The sequence below is a fragment of the Rhincodon typus genome, chromosome 29, assembly GCF_021869965.1.
Source record: "Rhincodon typus isolate 14 chromosome 29, sRhiTyp1.1, whole genome shotgun sequence".
NCBI lineage: Eukaryota > Metazoa > Chordata > Chondrichthyes > Orectolobiformes > Rhincodontidae > Rhincodon > Rhincodon typus.
The window spans coordinates 6,947,524-6,967,224 of record NC_063360.1 but is presented as its reverse complement, the minus strand read 5'-3'; positions in this window follow the sequence as shown (position 1 = coordinate 6,967,224).

The following is a 19,701-nucleotide window of genomic DNA, read 5'->3' as shown; positions in this document are numbered from 1 at the left end:
AAATGATCCTCAAACAGCACCTTCCAAACCCATGACCACACATGGGCAGCAGATACATAGGAACACCACCAACTGCAGATTCCTCAAGTCACTCACCATCCTGACTTGGAAATATATCACCCTTCCTTCATTGTCACTGGGTCAAAATCCTGGACTTCCCTCCCTAATGGCATTGAGTCAACCCAAAGCAAATGGACTGCAGTGGTTCAAGAAGGCAGCTCATCTCTCAAGGCACCTTCTCAATAGGCAACTAGGGATGGACAATAAATGCTGGCCCAGCCAGCGACACCCACATCCCATGAAGGAATATAAAGAGAAATGGGGTAGGCACAGAGAATAGTGGTAATGCCAGTTCCCTGGCTGCAACAACCCCAGGTCATTTTCCTGAAGGTAGAATGAAGAGGGGGGATGATAGGTCCAGAAGTTAATTGTCCTTATTTGTGGCCTATTAAGGGATATTATTTAAAGGCTGACTGCAATGTTACAGATAGCTTCCAGATCTTAGTGCAGCTGCCTGCATGTGCCTTCCTTGTGCAGCACTCCAGGTGTGGACCCCTCTCTGACTAACCACAGCTTTAGCATAGCCCACCCTATCATAGCCGCCCAGCATCACCTCAAACTGAGGCTCAGCTGCAGTGGCCAATCAGAGGCCGGTAGCTCTTGTGCTCAGCTGTGCCACAAGGGAGGCTTTGGCTAGAAACTGAAAGGAATTGCCCCCCTCCCCCGAGTCCGGTGAGGATCCAGGCTACAGAGAAGCCATGTGGCAGGTGGTGGGAGTCACAGAAAGAGGGGTGGAGGGGAGTTGGAAACAAGAGCACTGAGGCTGCCTCCCCAGTTGGTCAGCTCCTTAGAGTCATACAGTTGTACAGAATGAAAACAGACCCTTCGATCCAACTTGTCCATGCCAGCCAGGTATCCTAAATTAATCTAATCCCATTTGCTAGCATTCAGCCCATATCCCTTCCTATTCATGGACTGCTCTAGATACTTTTGAATGTTGTAATTGTACCAGCCTCCACCACTTCCTCTGGCAGCTCATTCCATACACTCACTAGCCTCTGTGTGAAAAAGTTGACCCTTCGGTCCCTTTTAAATCTTTCTCCTCTCACCTTAAATCAATGTTTCTAGTTTTGGACTCCCCTACCCTGGGAAAAGACACTGAATGTGTGTTATAATGAGATTCATGGAAATCATAAGGATGTAACTGATCAAGTGAATCTGACAGCAATATGACACTAGTCTAGAATGACCGTGTGAAGGGAGACATCTTAGACATTAGAGAACTGTATTTGTTGGCCTGCTATGTAAGGTGTAATTAAAGGAGTGTCACCACACAAAGGAGCTGAAGAGCCTTACATAGAGATAAGGATCAAGCAGCCTCAGGAACAGTATATGTGCAGACACCCGCAGCCCAAGGTAGTCCAAACCGGTATCTCAATGTGCAGAGAACAGTATTAGCTTAAAGGACGAGATAAAACATGGTGGCAGCTTGGGACAAAAGCCTCCAGAGCCTGGATCTGATGTTAAATCAGAGAACAAGGGACACAGCTGAAGATTTCAAAGGCAGGGGATTTTAATTGCAGGGCTACAGAATGGAATAACTTTGAAGAATGAGAGATTAAAAATCCTCAAAAAAAGTCTTGGTAGTCCAGCCACAAAGTGGCAAAATTCTGGAGAGGAAAACACAGAATCAGAACAATTCAACAAAAAGAAGAAAATATGCAATGACTCCCCCCAGGGTATGACAGCCCACAGACATGGAAGCTCCAGCAGAGGTGTTCATTTCCTCAATGATTTAATAATGTAGAGAGCCCACAATGAAGCTAAAAGTGAGAGTTTCCAAAATGTTAGTTTCAGTGCTTTAGAACAACTTCAGGCTTACACACAAAGAGCAGCGCCATTAAGTGAGCACATTCTTAAAATTTTTTTTTTTATTCATTCATGGGATGAAGGTGTCACTGACTAGGCCAGCATTTATTGCCCAGAGGGCAGTTAAGAGTCAACCACATTACTGTGGTTCTGGAGTCACATGTAGACCAGACCAGGTAAGGATGGCAGTTTCCTTCCCCAAAGGACATTGGTGAACCAGATGGGTTTCTCTGACAATCAGCAATGGATTTGTGATCATCATTAGACCTTTAATTCGAGAAACTTATTGAATTCAAGTTCCACCATCTGCCGTGGTGGGATTCGAACCTAAACCCCTGAGCATTACCTGGGTCTCAGTTTTGGGGACAGAACCTCAGAAAGGATAAATTGGTTTGGAGAACAATTTCGCTTCACCAGAATTATACCAGTCCTGAAATGGTCACTCTACAATGACAGCCAGCATTTATCTAGGATTGTATTCCTTTGAGATTAAAAGGTTGAAGGATGATTTATTTGAGATGCTTAAAACATGAAAGGATTAAATAAAGTAGACACAGATAAATGAATATGTCTGCTGCAGTAATCCACAACAAGTGAGAGTTGGTCACTTAGGAGTGAAATCTGAAAGCACAGCATGGAAAACTGGGTCTTTCCCTCCCTAAAGGCTGGGAGAATGGAAGCTTTCAACACTGTGATCGATCAATTGTTGTCAGTAAAGGTAAGAAGGAAAATAAATCAAGGACGGGTAAATAGAGTTATGCTTCAGGTCAGATCTGATTGAATCGTGATAGAACAGGCCTGAATTGGTGTATCGCCACGTCTCATTCCTGTGTTCATAATGTCCATACATCAAGACTCACCCAAAATGATTGCCGTCAAATTGCATAATTCTATTGGTGGCAGTCACTGTTCTTGCTAAAATTCAGGAGCTGGTGATTACTCAGGGATTGTGCTGTCAACCCGGTGCCATCTGTGTACAAAGAACTCTGATGTAGTTGAACCAAAAGAGGTGAAACAGAATACAGGCACTCAAAAAATGTTTGATGTATTTATCATCAAATATGTTTCAAGTATTTGGTATTGGAATCTTTTACATAAAACTGAAAGACTACAGGGTTGACACACAAACCCCTTATATAATGAGAGAGAGATCCTCATTGACAACAGCAGTGAGAAAAAGCTTACATATTTTTGGAGAGTGAGGAAGCCTGTAGCGCAACATTTGGCTTGGAATGTGAATTAAGAACAGAATGTATTGTAAAAATCCAGCAGCAGAGTTAACATTTCAAGTCCAATATTTTTCTTTGCAAGAAGACTCTTCTGAAAAAGAATCATATTTGACTTGCATCATTAACTCTGTTTCTCTCTCCACAGATGCTGCCAGACCTGTTGAGTTTCTACAGCACTTTCTGCTTTTATTTCAGATCTCAAGCATTGACAGTAAATTGCTGTTATTACAGACTGGAGATGTTCTCCAATGCCAGAGTGTCACTGCTTAGAAACTCATAAGCTGAAGTAGTTCTGATTATTTCAGTAAATCTACAAGAACAACAAACTTCTTTCCATTAGTTCCCATTTGTTAGGATTAAAAGGGGAAAATTAGTTCCCTTCCTTGGTTAGCTACAACAAAAATTTTATGTTCCTTTTAGGCGCACGTATGAAATGAGCTGCCAGAGGAAGTGGTGGAGGCTGGTACAATTACAACATATAAAGGGCATCTGGTTGGGTACATAAATAGGAAAGGGTTGAAGGGATATGGGCCAAATGTTGGCAAATGGGACAAGATTAATTTGGGATGTCTGGTCAGCATGGACAAGCTGGACCAAAGGGTCTGTTTCTATGCTGTATATCTCAATAACCTATGACTCTATGATATAACAATCCATTACTGCAATTAATTAATTAGTTTATTTGTTAATTCACCAGAAGCAAGAAACATTTTCATGGGTAAAAGGAAGAATAATTTCACCACTTGCTAGCCCCAAGAAAAATAATGAAGACATGAAAGCAAACACACACAAACACAATTTGAAAGCTTAAAAAAAAACAAAATATGCAATTTAAAGTCCTGAGGGTATTGTTGAGGTATTGGGGTTTACTCTGAGACCATAGACAGATCAGAATGTCCTGTTTCAATGCACCTGTGAATATTGCAAACATCTTTTAGTCCTCTGTGTCACTGGACTGTGTCCTTCCTGATAGAGCAGAGAGAGAGTGAGAGAATCTTCTCCAGTTCAAATTTTCCAACTGTGACCTCTCACATTCAAGTCCAAATCATTAATGTATGAAACAAACAATAGGGGTCCCAACATCGAGGCCTGCGGAACACCACTTGAAACAGCTTTCCATATGCAAGTGCAGCTGTCGAACATTACTCTCTGTTTTCTGATGCTAAGCCAAATTTGGATCCAACCCACTAGGGTTCTGTGCTGCCATTTTCAGTCGAATGCTGCAAGGGCACTCAATCTCACCTCATCTCTGGAATTCAGCTGTTTTGCCCATATTTGGATCAGGGTTCTAAATAAGGTCAGGGACTCAATACCCTAATAAAACCCAAACTGAATATGAGTGAGCAGTTTCGAGGTGATTAGTGGCTGCTTGATTACATTCTCAATCGCAACTTCTGTGATGGTGATAACAACTTCAGTAATAATGAAGCATAGACTCAAGTAGCAGTTTTTGGACGGATTAGGTTGTCCTGCTTCATATAGACTGGACTCACCCAGGCAATTTTCCTCATTGTCATTGTAACTATTATGGAACAGCTTGGCTGAAGGTATAAGTGGCTCTGGAGTAAAAGTCTTAAAAGGTGAAATATTCAGCTATGACCCTCAGGATCAATTTCTTTTTGAAATACATTGGTTTCTACGGAGGTCATAACCATGCATTGTGGTGGACTGGAATTCTTCTGTTGCTGATGGCCAGCAATACATCATAGATGCCCAGCTTTGAGCTAATGGATCTATTCTGAATTTTCCTCAGTGTGAAGATGGGACTTTATCTCCACAAGGACTTGGTGATGCTCACCGATATCTGCCATGAGCAAATGTATCTGCAGCAGGTAGACTGACAAAGACTTGGTCAAATAGGCAATTGTGTCTTTGTCTCTCACTATTGGATGCTGGCCCATTCTGGTCGGTATGTGTTGGAAGACTTGACAAATTGGTTCACATGAGACACTGTTGGTGATAGATATTGAAGACCCTCCACCACTGTTCCCAATTTCACCCCTCCCCCACCTGCCCCACAAACCTTGTATGCATCCTGTGCATTTGCTTCCATTACAGCTTCTTCTTAATATTGTTTTAACAGGGAGGAGGACTGATTGGTTAACTGAGCGAGAACAGTAGAAGGTTTCCTTGCCCACGTTTGGCCTAATGCCGTGAGACTTCATTAGGGTGGCTGGGCCACTCCTTCCTGACTTTATAGCACTTCTGTCACCCCATTGGAGAGGTTGGTTCAGCCAATGGGACCCAATATATACAGGGCTGGTGGTGGTGGAGCATGGCACATTGACTGCAAGATATGATTTGGTGAAAAAGAATATATCAGGCTGTTGCATGGCTAATCTATGGTCTGCTCACTCAATTTTGACAGAGGTCCAGAGATATTAATGAGTAGGATTTTGCCAGACTAACTGGGCTGTGTGTGCCTTCATCAATGCCAGGTGGTCCATCCAGTTTTATCCTTTATTGGAGTAATTTGACACAATTGATTGAATGGATAAGGAATTTCAAGGGTATTTAAATGTCAAATAGAAGCCATATTGACCAAAGAAAGATGACAGATTCCTTGGATAAAGGTCAACAGTCCCAAAAGGACAGCCAGGTTATTTTTATAGCAATCCAGTAGTTTCATTATCACTATGTAAATATATTACTGTTGGTTTTTTTTTCAATCTAAGTGTATTTAATAGACTTAGTTTAAACTCCCAAGAACCATAGCTTATTAGTCCAGACCTCTGGATAACTGAATTCCTGGTGATGATGCTGATCCAAGGCTGGAGCACTTTCTAATATACTTTTTGGAATACTACATTTATTTATAGTCTAAAACGTTTTGCAGAAAATGAGTCTTCTTTGGGGCTTTGCTATCATTACTAATGCAGGGCTGATCCTAGATTTTTGAATAGTTAACACATACTCTAGATGTACCACCAATGGTACTTTTTAAAACCTTGTTGTGACAGTGATAAAATATGGACTATTGATTTTCAAATTCCATCACCTGATTTTAGTACCTGGGTCTTTCATGAACTAAAATGGTTTTAGCAGTGGACAAAGCTCTGACATAAAATGGCCTCAGCAACCAGCTGACCACACAGTTTAGCCAAGCTTTCTGTAGCCAAAGTGGAATGAATGAGATTGCCTGAATTCAAATTAACATTATTATCAAAAGATGCTAGTACTAGATCACTCAGTTAGGTGGGAAGAAGCCATTGTCTCCTATTTTGATTCACTCCTGTATGATAAATTTTACATGTTGGAGATGAAACCTACAATTATCAAGTTTGGAAATGATGGGTTCAGACAGATAAATAGACAAACCAGCTTGTGTTTCAAGGAACTGCTTTTAGCAAAGCAAAAGTGATGAATTTCTGACTACACAACTGAAGCAAGGTCAGCCTCTCTTACCACTGGCAGCACAAAGCACCCAATGACAACATAAAATGGAAAGAGATATCTGGACAAGGAGAACTTAAAAGAGATCTGTAACATTCGCTACTGCCGAGGATGTAAGATATCGATTAAACAACCTTGACCTCAGGTTAAAAACGTGTCTGAGTTTGTGTGTGCGTCTCTGTCTGTGTGGGTGTGTATGTGTGTGTATGTGTGTGTATGTGTGTGTCTGTGTTTGTCTCTCTGTGTGTGTGTGTGTGTCTGTGTCTGTGTCTGTGTCTGTGTCTGTGTGTCTCCCAGCAGGCTGTATCCTTAGCATCACTTCTTTATTATTTTCCTCAGGGTTAGCAGATAATGGAATTGTTCTTTCTTTCCCTCAAGGAGATCTTGTAATTGGCTCCTTACTGATACAGTAGACATCGGATAACAAAATTCTTATTGGAGGCAGGTATAACCTTGTGCTAAAAAGAATGTACACATCTATTGTGGCCAACTGAGGCGATTTTAAACAGGAAAAACAATTGACGTTCCCTCTAAGCTGCTCAGCACAGCCCCTCTAATGCTCCAGTCGTAGCGATGGGTGTATCTACACAGATCACTGCATTGAATTCCAGTTCTGGAATTCACTGCTGTATGCGGACTACTGCCGATAAAAAGAATTAGAGGGAATGCTGGAGATAATCCAGACCCTCCTCACCCAGTCGTAACAATATCTTATTATCTAATCTGTGTTGGTGATCAACTTAAATCTCATTATTCCCAGTACAAGTTCACAAATCAAACACAAATGCTCTCTCTCTCCTCCCCCACTATATTGTCAACCAGGCCATGCGTCTTGGATAGGGTGAATAACCAAGGTCTTTTTCCTAGGGTGGGGGAGTCCTAGCTAGAGGGCATAGGTTTAAGGTAAGAAGGGAAAGATTTAAAAAGGATCTGAGGGGTAACTTTTTCACACAGTGGGTAGTGTGTGTATGGAACGAGCTGCCAGAGGAAGTGGTGGAAGCTGGTACAATTGCAACATTTAAAAGGCATCTGACTGGGTATATGAATAGGAAGCGTTTAGATGGATATGGGCCATATGCTGGCAAATGGGACTAGGTCAGATTGGGATGTCTAGCCAGCATGGACGAGTTGGACTGAAGGGTCTGTTTCTGTGCTTCATGACTCAATGACTTCAACTGAACAAGTCAAGAGTGTGATATACTCCCCACTTGCCTGGATGGGTGCAGCTTCAGGAACACTCAAGAAACTTGCACCATCCAGGACAAAGCAGCCAACTCGATTGACACCACATTCATCACCTTTAGCATTCACCCCCTTCACTATCGACGCACAGTGGAAAACTGTGTACCATCTATTAGATGAACTGCAACAACTCACCAAATCTCCTTCAACCATACTTTCCTAAACACAACCTCTACCACTGAGAAGGACAAGGACAGCAGATGCAAGCTAACATTATCATCATAAAAACCCCTCCATACTGCATCTTAACTTGGAACCATATTGCTGTTCTTTCACTGTCACAGAGTCAAAATCCTGAAGCTTCCTTGGTAACAGTGCTGAGGGTATGTTTTATATCCTCTCCTCTTTAGTGCTGCAATGAAAGAATTCAGCTCACCACCACCTTTTCAAGTGCAATTAGGTTTGGGCAATAAACGCTGGCTTAGCTCGTGATACCCGTGTCTCATGTGCGATTAAAAATCCCATGGCACACAGAGTTAAGTGTTCATTTGTACAGTGGTGGACTGGAAATGACTCTGATTGATTCAGATGACCGTCCCATATTGGATGCATTGCAGCTTACAAGCAAACAATCTGTTCAGCACTATCTCTGCCGCATCCAAACTCGATTTGGCTTTGTATGACTGACTTCTCCCTTGTCTGTTTGATCAGAAAACCCTGCCAAACACTTTCAAAACTTATATATTAACTCAGACACATCTCCTGCCTCTGTCAAAATTTATTTTCCTGGGAGAGGCAAAAAAGTCAGATAACAGCTCAGGCCAATTTTGGGAGGAAATTCCTGGAGATGCCTATCACCCTGGCCCTGACAGTGCTATGAAGAACTTAGCTGTTGTATGAACTGATCCCTAAGCTAGCTAGAATCTGGTCCAGCTTTCACTTTAGTCATCCAATGTTCAACACACCAGCAGGAATTCTGTTCAGCAAGTCCATCAATTTCCAAGGCATCTCACCAAGATCCAGCCTTATGCAACTTAAACTGGTAACCTGTGGTCCTTTCTCCCTATTTAACCCAAACAAATTGTCAATTCATTTATACACACCCAACTTTGAAACCTTGAACAGATTCCCCTATGTCTATGGTTCTCTATCATTGCATGGGCAAACTGGAATTTGAGATAAGTTTGCCTGGTTGCTGCCGAGCAGTAAGACTAGAACCCAATGTGTGAGGTTTTATGAGGGAGAACCAGTTATGTTTGGCAGAAATCGAGATTTAGCTCAGATCATATCTGAGAACCCAGAGTCCAAGGAGGTCCCCATATCCCCAGGTGCTATCTCCCAAACTGTAGCAGTTCAGCCTCATAATATTTGCCTCCAACTAGATAGACTCTTTTGTTGGAATTACTTTCTGCTGTCTTGGTACTGAACTGGTGAATGAGCAGCAGTACAAAAGATTTGCAAATTGCCTAGCTTTTATATACAGAAAATGCTGCCTTTTTGTCAGACGCAATAGCAGCACTGATCAAAAGCTGACATTTACACTGCACAACATATTTATTAAGGATCACTGGTATTTCAGCTTTGCAGAAGAGGCAAAGATTTCAATTAGATTGATGCAATTGATAATAGCCTTTCTTGTGGCAACAGTTATTTAGGAAGGTCACATTCAAGGTGTAAATGTAGCCGCATGCTGATTAGTACCAGACGGATCGCACAGAAGATTGGCTCTAGCAAAGGAGGCATGTGTCCCATGTCGCCCTTCATTGATCAGAATACAATTTGCATTTGAAAGTGCTCCCACAAGCAATCAGTTGACAGTCTCCAGCCAGGTCTATCCTGGAATAGGAGACCTCTGGCTGATTGAAACATTCAACTATCAAAACCTACAGCACTTTAATTACCTCTCATTCACTCTTATTTCACTGCAGAGCTGCACGAAACTACTGGAGTTACTTGTAAAATGGGATAAACAACTGGTCTCCCCAAAAATCTTCAATGTGTATTGACTTGAACAATGATGAGAGGCCAGATATTTGCAGAACAGAATGAGTTAGGACTGAGACAGACAATGTGGACATAGACAAGGTCTGATATTGCTATATTCAGACCTAGGAGGCAGCATATAGTCAGTAATGGGGTCCCAACCCATCATTTTACTTCGATAGAATCTGACACTTCACAGCACTTGGGCACTTACCTGGACAGTGTCAAGATTCCCGTTAAATTAAGCCACTGGAAGCTGTGAATCAGCAGTCCCGATTGCCAGTAATGCACTTGGGCCTTCCCCAGGAATAAACATTGGATCTATCTGGGCATGGGAGCAGGAGTAGGCGCATTTGATCATTGGACCTGACTCCAGCTTTTGGTCAGATCATGGTTGATCTAAACTCCACTTTCCTGCCTGCCTTCCATAACTCTCAACTCCCTTGTCTACCAAAAATGTATCTACTATTGCCAAACCGAAAATGACCCATTCTCTGTTTCCTGTTAACTAACCAATCCCTTATTCATACTGTTGCAAAACAAAGCTTTTCACTGTACTAAGGTACACATGACTACAATAACTGAAATCAATTCATAGAGTCATAGAGTTATACAGCATAGAAACAGACTCTTCGGTCCAACTAGTCCATGCTGAACATGTTCTCAAACCAAGCTAGTCCTGCTTGCCTGCATTTGGCCCATATCCCTCCAAATCTTTCCTACTCATGCAATTATACAAATGTCTTTTAAATATTCTAACTGTACCTACATCCACCACTTCCTCTGGCAGCTCATTCCACATATGAATCACTCTGTGCAATAAAGTTGTCCCTCATGTCCTTTTCATAACTTTCTCCTCTTACCCTAAAAATATGCCCCTATTTTTGAATTCCCCCACCATAGGGAAAAGACCCATGTCATATTCATCTTATCTATGCCCTTCATGATTTTATAAACCTCTAATAAGGGCACCCCTCAACCTCCTATACTCCAGCGAAAAAAATCCCAATCTACCAATCTAATCTTTATAACTCAAACCTTCTATTCCCAGCAACATCCTGGTAAATCTTTTCTGAACCATCTACAATTTAATAATATCCTTTTTATAACAGGGCAACCAGAACTGTACACAGTACTCCAGAAGAGGCCTCACCAACATCATGTACAACCTCAATATGACATCCCAACTCTGATACTCAAAGGCCTGAGCAATAAAGGCAAGTATGTTAAACATATTCTTAACCACCCTGTCTACATGTGATGCAAATTTCAAAGAATTATGTACCTGAACCCATAGGTCTCTGTTTTTCAACGCTACCCAGGGCCCTACCATTAATTGTAAAAGTCCTGCCTTTATTTGCTTTACCAAAATGCAATACCTCGCAGTTGTCCAAATTAAACTCCATCTGCCAGTCCTCAGCCCATTGACCCAATTGATCAAGATTTCTTAGTAATCTTAGATAAGCTTCTTCGCTGTCAACCATACCACCAATCTTGGTGTTATCCACAACCTTACTAACCATGTCTCCTAAATTCTCATCCAAATCATTTATATAAATGACAAACCGCAGTGGACCCAACAGTGATCCCCGTGGAACACCACTGGTCACAGGCCTCCAGTCTGAAAAACAACCCTATACAACCACCCTCTGTCTCCTACCTTCAAACCAAATATGTTACCCCTACAGCATGAGCTCTTACTGTGTGTAGCAATCTTCGATGTTGCATATTTTCAGCTGTCTCCCAGAATGCAAGTCCTCCACACCATTGCATCACTGGACGGGAGGCAAATGTGGCAGGGTGGGGGGGTCAGGGGAGTGGGTGACTGACTAGGAAGGGAGATGAATCCAAACAAGAGTTGGGGCTTTCTATCTACAGACTCTATGCATCCTGAAGCGGGATCCTTCAACCAGGCACAGAGAGAGAGAGCTTGACAGAATGGGCCACCCCAAGCAGGTTAATGGAGTTATTGAGTAGTCTTTCCAGAAGGCAATTTTCCTGTCCACCACTAATTCAGTGGCAGTGAGAGTTATTCCTTTAGTGTCTACATAAAGGTATAAATTGGCTTCCAGGTTGGAGGAGGCTTCACCATTTCCTTCTAAAGCTGGATTGGAAGGAGGCTGAAAAGCGGTAGCATCTCCAACCTCCACCATCCACCCTCCCACCCCCGGGTAGCTGAGGTATTAAACTCCACCCTGAGATGCAGAGTGCCAAGCAGGAAGGTCAAATGCTGGGATAAATATTACTGTGGGCAAGAAATAGAGTTTGAACTGGGAGCCAATAACTAAATCCATCATCAGACCTCTTTTCAGTGAAACAAGCAAACAGTCATGGTTGTGAATTGACATTTCAAATCAGCTTCCCAGTCAGACCTGAGGAATTCCGTCATACTCCAAAGCCAACCCAATTGTGCATAGATCCAAATTGAGGGTGGGTGGGAGGTGTGGTTGGCGAAGGGAGAAGGGCTAAGCAGAAGGGGGCTGCTTTTGGCTCCACAGAAGTACAACAACAGCAATAAAATCTTGGGTCTATTTTCTGAATGGCCTCTAATGGATTGGGAAAAATGGGTCAGTCCAGGTCTTGTGCCACGAGGTGGGACTTTCATACCACACAAGCTGGTTCTGGATGGATATAAAGGGAAAACAGATGGGACTGCTGTGTGGAAGGAGCTGTAAGACTGAGTAGTTAATAAACTCTATCGACAAAGAAAAGTGATTTGGTCATCTATCTCTCCAATTAGCTTAGGTCCAACTTGACAATTTGTACCTGTATTTTACATGGATCTCTAGCACAGGATCTCGGGCACTGATTAATGAATACAAGGGCCCATAATGTCTGTTTGATTTAGTTGCACTGTAAAGCCAATAGTAAACTGAAATGGTTGCATCCAAAACCTGGTGAAACAAAGTCAAATTTCGCCCCACACTTGTGAGAAATATCCCATGGCTCAGTGCAGTTTCTAACAGATAGAATTCCCATCTCCAAATGCTTTTTGAGGGAGTGCTGTTGGATATTGGAAACAATAAATTCATCTAACTTTATTTCCCTCAGCTGTAAATTTACTGATCATTTCATAAAGCTGAGATCCTTCAAATTAGGATGGCTGCCTGAAGAATATCACCTGCATGTGCAATAGCACTCATCCTCACCTTCCAAAGAACTGATTGAAGAAACACACCAAAAAGAAATTGTTGCTTTCCTTAGCCAGCTTGATTGCTGCCATCCCATTATTAATCCTTTCTTGCTCCTACCTGCTCAAGCACGTTTTCTTAGGAACGCAGGGATAGGTGGAGGCCATTCAAGCCATCACTCTTGTTCTAGCATTCAGTTCGGCCACGGTTGATTTTTCCTTGCCTTACCCACCCTAACACTTCATAACTTCACCAAACAAAAAGCTATCAATCTCACTTTTGGAACTTTCTTGGCGTTAGTCCCAAGGGATCTAATTTTTAAGGTTACATTCTTCCTGTCCTGGCTTCCACAGATGAGGAAATAGTTTCCCTTGATCCTAAACCCTTTTAGTCAGTGAGAGGATCCCTTCATCTTCTGGTCTCAAGTGAGCGCTATCCTAGTGGATGCAACCTGTCCTCGAGATTTAACACTATCGCTCAGGTATCAGGTAGCTTTCTATCCTTTGTCTAAAGTCCATTCTTCATATGTAAGCCCAGGCTGGGACTGTTATCTGGATAATAAAGGATTGGAGGATTAGGGAGGTCACATCCTCGATTGATCCTGTCCCCACTACTTGGCTCCACAGACACATGGATCTGCAAAATTGGTCAATGTTAGTGACCAGGGCCAGAAAGCTTGCCTGATTTCACCTCTGCTCCTCAACCACTAAAGTCAGTTATAATGCTTCTTATTGATTCCTGCAGTGGGCATCATCCAACTCAAAGCAGACTGGAAAATAGACCCTGGAGCATCCTTGTCTGTAAGGCTCAACAACTCATTGAACTTCCTGAGCCATCAAGGGAGTCGTAGTCAACCAGTTTTGACAATATACAATCAAAAGAGCATGTGTTGTAGAGCGAGAACACAGTGAACCCTGTTGCTAAAGTAATGAGATTGTAATAAGTAGCCCCTGTTGCTCAGCTAGTGATGCCATTTAAAAAATAGGTCCATTGCACCAGTGGTGGAGGTAGGGATGATATCAATGAGAATAATTTACTGTGGTATTTTGATCCTGCCCATGCTTTGAATTCATTGAAATTGAAACCCATGTTTTATTTTTGTACAGATCTGAACTCCACAGGTGTTCCTAGCTAGTGTCTAGAACATGACTGTGATATTTAGGTCCTACAATATGTTTAACTCACTCTGGCCTCTCTCGTCACTGCTGAGATATTCCCTGTTACAACACAGTATAAATGTAACTCATCTAAATGTCAATTAGAGGGTAATTGTAATGTGTTCTGCTTACTACCTTTGAGGATGACAATCTTTCACAATCAACAAAAAAGGATTGGCTTTCTAATTTTTGTACAGATTTCACACTTTTGTTTATGGTATCTGAAGGATGGTGGAGATGCACAAGTTGCCATAATTTATACATATCTAAAATAATGAACTTCCAATAGTCCATAGCATTTTGAAGATTGTAGTCTCTCTATTAACTGTATTGCTGGTTCCCCCTCAGTCCCTTTTCTCTTTCTGTAAGACTTTTCTCTAACAAGTTTTCTTTTTACTTTTTGAACTGTCTTCACTTCTTCCTAATCCTCTTAATTTGTTTTGAATGGCAGATATTGTGGTGTGGGTAATTGATCCAATGAAAAGATGTTGGGTGATCCAGTGAGAAGACAGTAAGGGGATCCAATACAAGACTTGGAGAAAATTGAACCAAGATGTGATGTGTCTTAATGGATCCTTTTCCTTCCATCTCCTTACTTCTTTTGCAACTACTGTTCCCACTTTTAGGATACCTCTTTGATAAACCCATTCCCTCCTCCATCACCTCACTACTCATATCTCTTCCTCTTCAAACAATCCCTCACCCTTGCATCCTCGCACCCTTGCCCTCTACTTTCACTTACCTCATTCTTAACTTTTCATCTTCTCTCTTCAAAAACAGACCCAGAGTTTCTTCCCCTTTCATCTCTCCGTCTCTCCATTTCATCCTTGCCTATCAATTTCCCTCAGAAATACTCAATTTGCTTTCAAAGTTCAACTTGCTTGCTTCTTTTCAATATTAGAACAAGGAAAGTGTTTTGGGGCTACCCTGTATATGAACTGTGCTGTATGTGTGAGTTGCTCTATATATAAATGTTCAGCCCACTCACTCTTGGTTTTATTCTTGTCTACTTCCTGCAGTGGGTCTTCCTACTAATAGCCCATATTGGCAGGAATGGGATCCTTCCTTCCCTGCAGGGTGTTAGTGATCTGATGGGATTTTTCAAACAATCCAGCAACCTGCACCATCATTTCTCCTGTTGCTTGCCAACTAATTGCCAAATTTACCAAACCTCATTTCAGAAATTCTCATTAGCCTGATGTGAACTCATGACTTTGAATGAAAAATGTACAGGGCTACAGAGAAAAGGCAGGAGACTGGCAATGTGAAAATGCTCAGAGAGCCAGGTCTCATAAAAGCCACACTATTCTGTAATACTTGGGTTTGCCCTTCAGAGTTGAAGGTGATGACAGTGACATCAATTCGAAATCACTGAGTTGACTTTCAGGTACAATCGATCACAAATTGATCTGGTGATGAAGAGGTGGTTACAGCTCTAGTCTTGTGAAGTCCACGTTTCATGTGGCCTCGTGTGATTCCGATTTGCCTGTTGGAAGTGGCACCTCTGCGGATTGGATGGTGCTACATTGAGCAATCTTGTAAGACGCTCTCCCAAGGCACAGGAATGACACAGAAAACATTCAGTGAGACCTTCAGAGTGAAGTGTCTTTTCATGCTGACTGAAGAGACCTAGGCTTAAATCTAAACTAGGAAACGTAAAAATGGTAAGTGTACCATTGTTCAGTGAGGAGGAATTTGTGAAGATTCTGAGTGAGGAAATCATTATCACACATTGTAGGATGTGGGGATAGGTGAAATGACCTAATGATGCATCATGACTAACCATTGTGTCCTGCATTTATTTCTTACCTTCAAGAGTGGCGGAACAATTTTATAAATTTTCTTTCTGAAATTGGCAATGATTTCTTGCTGGGAATTAGCATTTCTTGTATTTGGGAAAAGCGGGCATATCAGTTTCTGTCATTGATAACAGGGCTGAGGAGATGCATGCAGTCTCCTCACAATTCTTTCTTGCATTTCTTGGGCTCTTATTACTTTGCACTTCCTCTCCTGAGCTGGCACAGACTTTGCTTCTTTCCTGTTCTCTCATTATCCCTAACTCCCTTTCCTGGAGTGGAATTTAATGCAGTCCTATGAGGCAACTTTATTGGAGGGGGTGGCATTTAATCGGTTGTCAGTGTTGGCAGTGAGTTGGCACTCACTGTACTGGAATCCTGAAAAGCAAACCCACAGATTCACAGAGGAGGCCATTCAGCACACCTTGTCTATACTGGCTGTCTAAGCATTTTCACAGTGCCAGTCTCCTGCCTTTTCTCTGTAGCCCTGTACATTTTTCATTCAATGGCCTCTTGAATGTATCAATTGAATTTGCATCCACCACAATTGCAGCAAAAGCATTCTACAGTCCAACTATTCGTTATTTTGTTCAACTTATATTTGTTTCTTTTGTAAATCACGTTAAACATGCACATCTTATTCTTGGCCAATTTATGAGTTGGAACAGTCTTTCCTTATGTACTCTGTGCATGATTTTGGAAACTTCCATCAAACCTTCTCTCCAAGGAAAACAGTCCCAATTCTCTGAGATTTCCTCACAACAGAAGTGTCTCATACTTAAAACTATTCAGGTAAACCTCTTCTATGCATTTTCTCCTATACATTCACATCCTTCCTATAGACTTTTGCCCTGAACTGTAGGCAACACTCCTGCTGAGGTCTAACCAGTGTCCAATATAGGTTTAGTGCATGTCCCCTGTCTTGACCACTTGACATTAACACCTCTCTCTACCTATTCTATCACTTTTAATGACTTATGCTCACATAAAACCAGGTCTCTCTGTTTTATCTGCAGTAGATCTATCATTTTTCAGAGCTCATGTGTTGAAGCTTTAGTACATTACCAAGAACCTCATGATTTCCCATTTTATTGTGAGAATGAAGAATTATGCAACAGCTTCTACCGCCTCAGTCTTCATTTTTGACCAACTATGTGCCCGAAATAGATCACTTAGATCTTGGCGAACTCACTCTGTGTGAGATTGGTCACCAATTTCAGAGTCCAAATGGCATGACTTGACACTGGTATAATGCATGGGCAGTTAAAGGAACATGCAGTACCCCTTGAGTAAATCTATCATGGTAATTTAGACTGTCTTACCTACCCTATCTGTGCAATCTTCCAGCCAGGGTATCGGAGTGGAGTCAGCTCTGGTCAATGCATTAACTTGTTGCTAGTCAATGCACAACCTTCTTGAGCCATCAGCTTATGCATGAATACAACTGGGGTCGCTTCTGCTGCTAGACTTTATTAGTTGGTATGCCAGACTGTAGTTAATCTCCTCCCGAAACTAAGCCAGCTTTTCTGGGCCTAGCAGATGGGATATTGTCTTATGGGAGAAGCCTCTACCATATCCACATCATATGGAGCTAGTGTGATGAAATCTAGCTCATCTCTCTTCAAGCTTTTGGATGCAGTGAGCAGCCTCATTAAGTCTATTCATTGTCCTGACCCAGCTGGGAATAAAAAGTCTGAGTTTGCATGTATTTCTATATTGGTTAGTGGACAGAGGATTTTAATATGGAGCTCACCCATGTCTCCCTCCAATTCATTCCCACTACTACTCTCGTCTTGGGTCTACTATTCTCTCTAAGTCCCATTCTCTCCACAGCATGTATGTGCGCCAGACCATCCGAATAGGTTTTCCTGCAGCCTCTAGGAGTTGGCGCAGGCATGCCCTTTTTTTAGGCTGTTCCTCAGCCTCAACTTTCATCTCAGCACCACCCTTTCTGTCCTGAGGAGGGCTCCCAGCACTTCCCTGTCTCCCATGAATGCTCGGTTTCCTGTCATTCTCCTACCTCGATCCTTTCCAGTTGGTTTTGGGGGAGAAGATTTCATTGGAAACAGGATTTTATGGATCATTATCAGTCAGTGGATTGTCACTGTCTGTTTCTTGAAGTGTATTCTTCACAGGAAGTGTATGGAGTTTTTAAACTCCTCAAAGAGAATTATTACATGAAAGTTTTTGTGTTAATAGTTTCAGCCTTAGCTGCCTTATCCATTCATCAATGATAAGCTGTTTAAAACGATCAAATTCCTGGTACGTTTGGTCAGGCTGTTTCCTGAAGGATTGAAATTTTTGACAGTACGCATTCAGCATTAATTGGTACACACTTGGGATAGCTTTTACCCTCATAATCAGTGGTAATTTTCACAATCAACAGGGGGTGATCCACATAAGCTTTTCCTAACTGCTTACTCTGCAAAAATAAGGATCAGTGTTGGACTGGTTACTTCAACTGCTGTGCTAGTGGCTCAAAAGAGATTAAAAATAGTCTTCTATCTGCTCCTCTTCAAATTTAGGAATTAATTAAGCAAACTGTGCAGGTTCCATCATTACACTGGTGTCTTAATGGGACGCAGTAGGTTTCCTGCCCCTCGTGCTGTGCTGTTTTGGTTCAAACTCGTTTACCTGATGATTTTCCTGAAATCCCTCTCTTCTCTCCTTGTTCTTTGCTCTCTTCCTTTCCCATTTCTCTCTTTCTCTTCCCTTTCATTCTCTCTTTGCCTTTCCATTTCTTTTCAGTGAAATTCTAATTTCCGCTTTCTCTACTTTTCTCTCTCTATTACTCCGGTTCATTGTCCCCCATTTCCATCTGTAAGCCATTGGCAGTGCTTTCACAATTTCAGGTTTCATGATTCTTAGCCAAAATTCTAATCCTAAATACCTCACTAAATCTTTAAAACTTTTGAGGGACAGCACTTTTAAATCCTCAAAAGTAACTTTCTCTAATTCTGCTAGGAATGTGTTGACATTAGATACTGACATTTCTGTACTGTAGCAATGCACCCTCAAGAAAGCCTTTTGCAGTTTTTTCTTTAGAATTGGCTTCGAAGTGATCATTTACCCACTCTAACTCCTTTGTTTCATCTTTGGGTTCAAACCGTAGCTCAAGCCCTCAATTTGTTATGACCAGACCTTGGAGAAAGTTTCTGAGATTTCCTATGGTTACAGGTTGATTCCCCAAATCGTTGAGGTACCGAGAGAGGGCAGATGAACTGGTCCCTCTTCTTTATTCATCCACCCCCTCAGTTGACCGCAAAAAGGTTAATTTGAAAAATAAAACCCTCTCTTTCTGACGGACAAAATGAATTTATGTTTTACAAGGAGCCAATTTGACCAGGCCTTATCAAGTTGACATAAAGTGGCTTTATTAATTACTAAATGCAAAAAGAATTAATAACGTTTACATGTATGCTATGAATAATAAGTGAGTCTAAAACTAAGGTTAGAAGATATACAGATCAGTCTGTCTGGGTTGTTTGTGAAGAGTAGATGGTAGAGCATTGATAGTCGAACAGTCATTTTCTGGATACTTGACTTTTGCAGGTTGGTTGAAACCCTTTTGTCCTACTTTCTATTTACAGTAGTTGGTTAACAGCATTCAGGGAAGCACAGTCCTTCTTGTGACTTATCTCCTTTTGGCTGACTTGCTGAATAATTGGCTTCAGGCACTAACAGTATAAAAGTCCTTTCACTAGCACTGCAGATGTGACTTGTAGGTTTTTCTTTGACTATGACCTTCATGTTACACAGAGCTCATACCTAGGCTACTGCCCACAGTTGCCTCAATTCACTAGCACATTGTCTTCCGCTAGAACATTTTCTTCCACTAGCACACCAGAGTTGGTGATTGTTTTCAAACCCATATTCTTTAAGGTTCCCGAAGAGCAAGGCACAAAAAATATCCGCAGGGGGTGGCTCTCTGCTGAGAGCGGAAGTAAGGTGGATTGGCCAT